This window comes from Thermobia domestica, chromosome 3 (genome assembly GCF_964235325.1).
Source record: "Thermobia domestica chromosome 3, izTheDome1.hap1.1, whole genome shotgun sequence".
NCBI lineage: Eukaryota > Metazoa > Arthropoda > Insecta > Zygentoma > Lepismatidae > Thermobia > Thermobia domestica.
In genome coordinates, this window is record NC_137456.1 from 267,206,034 (window position 1) to 267,217,055 (window position 11,022).

Sequence of the window (11,022 nt, forward strand, 5' to 3'; positions counted from 1 at the left end):
TACATTGCAATATCGATAAGGTTGTTTTATGGTCAGATTCCATTATTGTATTAGCATGGATAAGAGGACCTTGTTCTCAATGCAAAACGTATGTTGCAAATCGTGTAGCGGAAATTCAACAACTGACTTTTAACTATGAATGGAGACACATCAGAACAGAGTAGAATCCAGCAGATCATATATCGAGAGGATTAACACCGTCAGAGATTCTTGATAATGAACTATGGTGGCATGGGCCTTCCTGGTTATCTGAGAAATTAGACTCACAGACGAGGGAAGATATCTGTAACCTAAGCGATGTTCCGAGCGACGAAAGAATACAGGAGTAATGGTTTCTACAACACCGTGTTAACTCTTAGACAGATATTCATCATTAGGAAGATTGCAACGTGTAACTGCTTATTGTCTACGATTTGCACACAACATGAGAAGATCTAATTGTGACAGATAGCATGGATATCTTACAGTAAGTGAATTACATGAAGCACTCGAATGTCTTATTAAACTATCACAGCAACAAGCATTTCACAAGGAATTAAATGCATTGAGATCAGGAAAGGAAGTCGACAACCAAGGTCAACTGAGAAATTTGAATCCATATTTGGATGAGAGGCAACTCATCAGAGTCGGAGGAAGATTAAATGCAGCAGATCTTACTGAAGGACAGAAACATCTTATTGTACTTCCAGCTAACTGCAACTTGAGAAAGTTAATCGCTCAAGAAGAACATAAGAAGCGATTGCATGCCGGGCCTCAATTATTGTTATAATCCTTGCGACAATCATATTGGCCAATACGTGGACGGAACTTGATTCGTCAAGTTGTGCATCAGTGTGTCACGTTTCAGAAACAATCCTAAAGATGGTAAACAGATGATGGGAGATCTACAAGCTGAAAGAGTTCAACCAACAAGACCATTTCTTCACAGCGGCGTTGACTACTGTGGGCCCATTTATCTTAAATCGAGTAACCGAAAGGGAGCCAAACTCCATAAGGCATATATAGCACTTTTCGTGTGTTTTGCGACTAAGGCGGTTCACATTGAACTTGTTAGTGATCTAACTACAGAGGCGTTTATTGGAGCATTAAAGCGATTCATGGCTCGTTGAGGAAAATGTACTAAACTGTATTCTTACAATGTAAGTAACTTCGTTGGTTCAAAAAGGAAACTACAAGAATTGAAGACTGGATTTGAATCAGAACACCATAAAGAAAAATTAAATAATTTTCTAGCAGCTGATAACATCACGTGGGTTTTTATTCCAGCAAGATCACCAATCTTTGGATGCTTATGAGAATCATCAATTAAATCTCTCAAATACAATTTAAAGAGAGTTGTGGGAAATGCTTCACTCACCTACGAAGAGATGAACACTATTTTGACACTGATTGAGGCTTGCTTAAACTCTAGCCCACAACACCATTATCAAATAATCCAAACGACCTACATCCTTTAACACCTGGTCATTTCCTAATAGGCGACGCACTCACTACCATGTCAGAACCTAACTTGAAAAATATTCCTGTCGACAATCTTTCGAGATGGCAATACATACAACTTCATCAGCAATTCTGATCCAGATGGTCAAAGGAGCATCTATCCAGTCTTCTAGAACGACCTAAGTGGAGAAGAAAATTCCCCAACCTTCTGGAAGGTGATTTGGTGCTCATCAAAGAAGATAACATTCCACCTCTAAAATGGAGAACTGGTGTTTCCTGGGAGGGACGGAATAGTACGAGTGGCGACAGTGAAAACTACCCGAGGTACAAAAACAAGATCTATTCGTAAATTGTGCTCGCTTCCTAAGGAGAGTTAATGTTGGTGTTATTCATAGTGTGTACATTGTGTGATTTATAGTGTTGTGTTGTGTGTGCATTATTCTGTTTATGTTTATATCATTCATTCATAACTTCTGTTATCTATTGTTGTGTATATTAAGTTCATGAACCAAATTAATCATTCATAGATTTATTGAAGGAATTACTTCAAGGCGGGCGGTATGTTCAGAACTGAGCGTTCTTCTCAATAAAAACTAACGCCAGTAAGTAAATGAAGAGGCAGCAACATGAAAACTATTACTTTTTCTCCCCAGCAGGGGTGAGTGTGTGTGTGTGTAAAACAGGACACCAAGAAAGCAACGGTAGCTACGTGTGATTCTGTTAATATCGCATTAATCCACATGTAATGATGTTCATCTAGCAAGTTCGTTTGTATTTTTTTAATTCATATAATCTTGTGTGTTATGAAATGCAAATATATTGAACAGTCTCAAAGCAACGTCGAAAAATTATTAAGAAACCAGCGCCTACACAAGGATTACATCGACCAGTGCCTAAAGGTATTATTATTGGTTTTGTTACTAATGTTAATTTTAATGGTAATTTTAAGCCATATCTTTTTAATTAAGCATTTCAGTATGACCTTCTTTACATTGTATGTTGATGGAACACCTTTTCCATCCAAACGATTGCAGCCACATTTTGATAATATCCTATATATGCAAGTAAATTCTACGTTATTTACAGGGTCTGGTATTTATTTTAAATATTACTCTAATCAAGGTAATGATATTTCGCTTGCAGAATATCCTAATGGTTATATTTTTATTTAACTCCTGATTCTAATGCTAGTGCGGCATTTTACATTAGTCCACTACATCAAGGAAGTTCAAGTTTAGAGGTTCATTTCAACCAAGCATTTACATCTCCCGTACCAGCAATTATTTACGGCGAGTTCTCTCCAGAACTAGAAATTGATTTCCAATGAAAAATGTATATTAATTAACATATTAAATACACTTCAACTTTATGAGGCATTACAACAAAATCTGTCTATCATTTTGTCGGTGTATAGGCTCCAGGCCAATTTCAACGTTTTATTTACACATTTCCTGCTGCAATAAACATAAACATTGATTCTAGTGATAAACCAGGTGAATACTGGGTTGCCATTTATATCTCAAAATTATTGGTTGGTGAATATTTCGATACTTACGGTCTTCCACTATATATATCGTATTATATAAAGTTTCTAGAAAGTAACTGCTTATTTTAAACATGGAACAATAAACCCATTTAAGGTGATTTATCTCAATTTTGTGGACATTACTGTTTTCTGTATTTAGCATGTCGTATCTGGTTATTCAATATAACATTTCTTAAATTCTTAACTTCCACCGTTGATACTAATGATATTATGCTTTATTTATTTATGAAAATATAATGGTAACTGGAGCGACATTAAGTTGCCCGTACCCATATATGTGTGTGTGTCTGTGTATGTCTGCGTGTCGGTCACTGGAGTGGGATTAAATTCTATGTATATCATGTGTGTGCTGGTCATTGGAGTGGGATTAAGTTATCCGTAAACCATGTTTGTGTGTGTGTATGTGTGTATAACCAGACTTATGCTATATTGTTAAATGGTGTTGTTAGTTTTTAAACTCGGCTCTGCTGTGTTGCCATTGAAAGAAGGGCTCATAAAGAGAACGAGTATATCCCTGATGTTATATAGTGTGTTAAAAGACACTATCGACAATGTCATGTTCGTTCTACTATGTTCATAGTCTTGCTGTTGTGCGTAATTTTAAGTGCAATGCTTCTGAGCATGCGTGTAATGTCTACTAAATTGGAAATTTAATTTTAATGCGCATGAGCAATCAAGTGTGTGTGTGTGTGTGTGTGTGTGTATGTGTGAATAACCAGACTTGTTAAATGCTGTTATTTTTTAATCTCCACTCTACTATGTTACCATTGTCTTTTTTTCACATCAAAAAAGTGTTTGTGAAAGAGGAGTAGATCCCTATTGTTATATAATAGATGAAAAAACACTACACGCAGTATTATGTTATTTCATAATCTTGCAATTGTGTGTAATGTTTCTGCGCATCCGTGTTCATAACCGTAAAGGGCTACTCGTTGCATGTAGTCTTCTCCCTGGGAACTGGAACAGGAGCCGGAACATGATTTGGAACCGGAACAAGAATCGAAACCGGGACAGGAACCGGAACTGGAACAGGAACAGTTTGCGCATTGGCAGTAGGTCAAAAATGCCTGACTGATGCTGTTTTAACAGAAAAGTCGGTAACTCCTTCAAAAGCGTAAATTAATTGGTGAATACATTTTCATTGTTTTGTTTGGCTGAATCATGTATTATTGTTATAAGTTCACTAATACGATACGGCGTTGATAGAATTTGATTCGAACGAGAGGTTGATGCGTCAAAAAAAGGCCATTTCCTTTTGGCAGTAGGGAAAATGCGGGCACTATTTTTGGAGTCTGATGGAAACTGGAAATTGGTAAAAGCTGACAATTGTGACTCACATTACATTTGCTGAAGTATAACTGACGGAAAGTTGTTCTTTTCATGTGTCTAGCGACGGAAGGCAATCTGGAAGAGATTGGGACAAGAGTAAGAAATACATGTAAATTTAAAGAAATCAGTGACTTAATATTAGTTGGGAAATCGCCAAAAGACCGAAGAGGGTGAGGTTTGTCTAATGCCATCACATCCAACTGATGATAGGGAACCATTTGAAACATTCCCGGTGAAGAACACAAAGTATTCCACATAAATGCAGACCTTAATATAACGCAGATTTGGAGGTGGTATCAAGAAAAGCATCCTGATGTTGAGTGTTCACACTAACAGCACTGTGACTATTTCCGAAAAATCATAACTATAGATTTCGTCGACCACAAGTAGGCATTAAACCTGTTAGGTTTGCACCTAAGGTCATAGAAGCTTACATCTACTACTGCAATCAGTGGTGGATGGACTACTATAAATATATATTTATTTCCAATAAAAATGAGCACAAGCCAAAGACGGAACGAGTGTCATTTCCGATATCAAACCTGCTTAACTTCCTTTTTGAGAAGTAAAGAAAAGGTTATATCAAAGGCTACACAACAATCAATGGCCTCATTTGTCGCACATTACAGATGGCACATCAACAATATCACGTGATTCAACTCCTACAAGGGATGGCATATCCTAAAGGGAAAATTTCCATTAAATCATGTAAAATGAAAGACATGTTGCGACTAAAAACCTTTGTTCCTGCAGAGAAGACACAGCCTTAATGTGAATTTTTGCGCTAGCCACTGACATTAGAGACTGACAAAAATGATGACTAGATACGCTGCATTTAGATACTACATTTTGTTCAGCAAATCACATTATGCGACTTCTGAACTGTGATCTTATTGGGGATGGACATAAAACCTGTTTTTCTTTTCTTATATTTTTTTTTTACAAAAACTTTTGACCATCGCCTATTCTTTATAGATAATAACTCTTCTGTACTAAATAGTGTGTCTATTTGACAATAAGTAACATTCTTCTTCTTTCTCACCTCAATCATAGGTTGATGGGCAACATGGAAATTTTAAAACTTCTCTTCCTCCTGGGAGAGCTCTTTTATACATTGATAAGGTATCTTCTTCATAACTGTAGCTAGATATTCTGTCCTTGGTCTTTCTTTCCTTGTTTTTCTTTCTGCCTTTCCATCTATTAACACGGTGATCCAATCGGGGTGCCGCATAGGTTGGCCAGAAATGCTGTTTCTTCTTTTTCATATTATCTTCATGATCTGTCATAATTCATTAGGATCTTTTAGTACTTCTTCATTCCTTTTCCTTTCGGTGCATGATATGCAGAACATTCTGCGCTAATACTACATTTCATGTGCTTCCAGATTGGATATTTCAGCTTTTGTTAATGTCCACGTCTCTGATCACATAAAGATAATGCTCATGTTAAAATTCCTACTAAAGGATAATGAATCACCAGCCCTAACATTGGCGGCTTCGAAAACTACTTTCATTGAGACAGTTTTTTGTTGTTTTCCTAAATTTTATATTCAATGACTGATGCTCTTTAAATAAAATCAATTCATATACATTTAACCCTTATCCGGGCAAACGGGGCCTCCGAGGCCCAGTAGCCGGATAATGGTTAAACACACTAAACATAACAACAGATTGGTAAAGTTCCTGATAAAATAACTTGTTTTTCTGTAATTTGCTGCAATTCGAAAATACTTCGAATGACACTATGTCATACTGTTAAACACTGAATTCGTAATAAGCTATGTTTTAAATCGTGATCTATATTGATCGAAAGGTTTCCAAACACAATTGAACTTGTTTCAGGTAACTTACTGGGTTTGTCCAAAAACAGGGTCAAGTCTGTAATGTCCGTAATAGGGTAACAAAATTGTTGAACTAAGTATTTTTGTATTCAAATATCAGAGAAAATCAAAGTAGAAGGTTTTAATTACGGAACAATGAAAAGGATTAGACGTTAGCATTTCATAGAATCTCTCACATGTGAAATGAAGTAGTAATATAGTATGCTCTTCAAAACGTAATTCTCCATAACATAACCATAATTATGTAAAGTGCCATGTGATGTGAAGGGTACACAGCTATCATGAGCAACTATATAAAAGTCAAAATGCTAAGGCACACATAAGGTAAAGTTTTTGTGCCATTTGAAGTGTTTTCACTATTGACGTTTATATTTCTAATCACAATATATGACGCGCCTGCCCCAACGGATACAAGCCTTTCCTAGTATCGCCTACCCTGCAACATTGCTGCCTTAAATCAGTTAGATAGCATTAGTGATTTTTATAGGGGACGTAGTGGAAGTTGGTTTCTGTTTTAGATCAATGCGCATTTCATGACGCAAGTCCTCCAGGTGTACGTACTCATAGACCTAAAGTGATTTTGTAAAAACACTCAGACCTTCCATAAAATGTTGATTGAAGATTTGCATTTAAAATTCAATTCTTTGCAAGAAATAATTTAAAAAGCAGAAATTTTTGCACGCTGCAAAATTAAAAACAACGTGATAGAGGTGTGTATTAGGTTTATAAGTATAGGGTTAGTAGTGTAAAATCATTAGGTTCTACATGTGCCTTGCACTTGATATAAAAGGCTCTATTACGTGCTATTTTCTACCGGCGATGTATTTCAGCACTGTGTACGGAAGGTGTTGTTTAATGTGCACATCTGAGCGTTACTAGTAGCGCACGGGTTTAACAACCGAAACCTGCCCTGACACGCTTAGATAGCATTGTGCTAATCACATGAGGCTAGCACAGGACGACTAGTGTTTCTTTAACTGTTTTCATTCCGTACATTCGAAAAACTATTTATACGTAAATCATAAACGAAATAAGTAATTTCTTAACAATTACTTCTGTGGCAATATTCAATTTTATCTAGGCCAATTAAGATATTTTGATGTCGCTTAACGCAAATCATTTATGGGACAAAAAGAAGGAAATTAGCCCGGGAACGGTCGACAGGTGAGCGCAGCGCTCACCTTGGTTTATATTTTCATTTCAAAGCCGCTCTAGTGGGGTCACAGACTTGAGGCGCCGTCTAGCTCTCTCGTGATGTGTCTTGTCTGTGAGAGTGATGTGTAACCTTTTTATTCCCTTCTGTTGGAGTAGTTCAAGCTTCATAAATGTGACTATGCGTAATTTGTGAGCGCCACATTCACCTGTCGACCCCTCGCGTCTCAAGTCAACACTCGACCGTTCCCGGGTTAATAAGTACGTTTAGCACAAGGGGCCCAGAAATACGTAAAAAATACAAAATTTGCGGAAGAAATGTAAAATGCCAGTACTCAGACCTAACAATAGAACTAAACCTAATCTGACCTAAACGAAACTGACCTGAACTAACCCTAATATTAATGAGAATAAACAAATTTCGGCATTTTTTCCGAAAGGGGCGTCCGATACTTTCCGAGCAAAATCTTCATAAACGCTACTAAAATTCATAGATTTTCAATTTCGACGTTCTTAACTGACCTCAAAGTTCCTTTCGTTATATCGTGAGGTAGGGGAGAGGTTAGGTTTGGTTTCCATATACAACATAGGTCAATAGAGGTGACCTTGGACGTTGGAACAGTTTACTATATAATTCACACAGTATTGCCGAGCGAGCGTCAGCGAGTGAAGGCGGGTTTGAGTCCCAGGGGGCACGCTATTTCCAGTCGTCATTAAACTCTAATTAATATAGTTCTTTTTCACTTACCTTAGTACTTTGGTTCCTACCGAAAACAATAACTTTCTCCACGATTCTTCGCTGTCACTTCCCACAATTTGTTCTTAGGTTCATTAATTCATGCTCTTCACATAGTTTTAGAAGATTTTGCTCGTTATGAACGTATTGCTTCAAGAAATTTAACACAGTCAGTTTACATCCTGTACATCGTTACGGTATATTTGCCGCCATGTTGATAATATAAATGCAGGTTAATTTCCAACAATGCAGCTATTCTTTTACCTTGCGCCAAGTAGTTCCCTCCGCTCGCCGAATAGTCCCACGTTTGTAACCGTTTATATATAACAAATAAAGATATTTTTGGGGATCCTTTTGTACAATCAAGCACACAAACGATCAAATTATCCATATATTCCCTGTAAATTTAAAAAAAATGCTGGAAACGGACGCCCAACATTAGAACTTAACCCCAAATTTTATCACGGTTTCAAAAATAAGATAATATAACTTAAAGTAACCCAACCTAACCTAAAATAACCTCGTCTAATTTAAACTAACTTAATGAGAACAGACATTATCGGAACAGTTTCAGAAACAAATTGCTGCTCCCCTTCTGCTAAAAAATCACCGAAATTAGAGAAAGAATTAATATCGAATTATAATCCCAATTACTATAGTAATAGTGAGTGGGAGGCGAAGCAGTTACCTGTAAATTCAGTCAGTAAAACAAGTATTACCACAAATTATAATGTAACACTGTGATTAATAGTTTCACGTAATTCGTGATAAGAGTAATTACAAAATGTTAACTTCAGTTCCAAGTAACAAATTAAAAGTACTTCTAAGAAGTGCTACAGACAAACTGATTTGTGTTTCTTCTTCTACTCTCTTAACCTTTAATAGGTTTATATCTTAAGATATGGGCCATTCCATCGTCATGGGCAGGACATTTACACTACATTTTTGAAGCTTTAAAGTTGTATATTTCTAAAAATACAACATAAATTCTGCTAATTGTATGATACATGAGCAGTACAGACTTAGGAGTATATGTAGCTGATGTTTTCTGTTTAGAGTAGAAAATATTAAATCCTAAACGACTGTCACGGGCGGGGACAAAAAAGAGAACTGAGTTTCGACACACCAAGTGAATGTTACAAAATTCTGTGATTTCTTAGCTCAAAATGTTTTTATTTAAACGGAAATGTGTAAATGATGAATTTTTTTTTACCAAACTTCACTTAAGAGAAATTTGCCAAATATTTATATTAATAAAAAAAAACTCAACTTTACTGTGTCACGGGCGGGACACATGGTTGTCACGGGCAGGACACTGTGTGAATCAACACACAAAATCTCAATCAGAATGATTTGAAAACTGAACTAAAATCGAAAATAAGTCAATTTCTGCTGTTCTGTTATATCATTGTACACAAACAACTCTATTTACTTTACTTGGGGCTCGCTTATATCACATAAAATAAAAATATATAGTACACTTATTTCTAACCACCTATACTTTAGGAAATGGTTTCATTTGCTCATTTACACCCACCTTGTAGGGAACTTTGTACAAAACACTGTCTAATAGTATATAAAATAGGTGCTGGTATCCAGTGCCCGTGCCGTGGAAAATCAGCGCCCGGGGCGAGAGTATACGACGGCGCCCCCGTAAATATGAGTGAGGTCGACAGACCAGCCGCAAAGCGTCACATGGCTGGTGCCATGCGTAAGAAAATTTTCAAAAATAAACCCTGCTTTTCCTTGATTTTGAGCACTATTTAATACTTTTTCCTTCCATTTTTATATATCTTTTATTTTTTCTCCTGAATTTTGCGGCCCCATACTTTGACGCCCGGGGCCGATGCCCCGCTCTCTCCCTTTTCCCAACGCCACGGCACTGCTGGTATCACAGGTATTATTTGATTGAAATGCATGTAAGACACATCTTCAACAGTCTTGAAAATTTTACCGCAATCACTTACGGTCTTCATACGAATTTCCTTGACTTCTTCGTTCTCTTCCACTGGGCTATGTGCGATAGTTGCACGTATATGCTTTCTTTTTCTGTCCACTAGAGAAAAATTCCATCAACAAAAATGTTCCTTGTGTTATATCAACAACAGCTTGACTAACACAAGTCCTGTTAACATGCAAAACTATGTCGTCGCTCAAGATAACTTCGTGGCTTTCGGAATCATCATTTTCAGAATCTGAATAAAGGTCTGTCAGGAATTTAAAAATTTTACACGGATGAAGCTCTGATTTAAAAGTTCGACGAACTACTCAATTTTCGCTATCAAATTGCAGGGGGAAAAAATGTTTTGATTGGAGACATTCAATTGATAAGAGCATTTTCCCGCCTTTTATTCAAAGCGTCTTTTTTTATTTTAATTTCTGCTGATGATAGTAGTAAAACAGATATATTTTCAAACGAAGAGCTTAAAGCTGCTACGAAATCAACAGCACATTCTACAATTACTTTCTTTTGTTTCACAAAGTTCTATACTGGCCTTCTTGTACGTACTCCAATCCCATCCACTTCTCCCTTGAAATGAACAAAAAGGTGACGCTAATGATAATATTTATATGACACTTATTTTACGTTAAAACATCATACTGACAGTAACAGATAATCCTCTATTTAAGTAAATAATGTTCATGCTTAGAAAACTTTATTTTAGTACACATGGAATCATTTTCTATCATGAATAACCAATGTACACAAACTTTCTCACTAATGACATGCCCACTGTCACGGGCAGGACATGTTTTCAAATTGAAATAAATCGAAATATATTATTAGCATTAGTCCAAAATTTGGTAAATGTGAAGTACACATGCAAATTGTTACTTCTACTAACAAGTAAGGTTTCCCAGGTGATACACGCCGATTTTAATCAAACTTCACAGGTTTGTAGAACAGCAAAAAAAAGCAACACGTATTTTTTTTATAGCTGCCCATATGCATATTTAGGCGGTATAATAGGGCTGTCA

General features: G+C 36.5%; 1 protein-coding gene across 1 annotated transcript in view; it reads right to left on the minus strand.

The window, feature by feature from the left end:
- Positions 1-8,894, minus strand: part of LOC145681643 (uncharacterized) — a 238,272-nt gene extending 229,378 nt beyond the window's left edge. Inside the window, exon 1 of the mRNA XM_081753264.1 lies at positions 8,732-8,894. The gene's annotated coding sequence lies outside the window, so the exon portion shown is untranslated. The remainder of the gene's footprint in view (positions 1-8,731) is intronic.
- Positions 8,895-11,022: the final 2,128 nt, after the last annotated feature.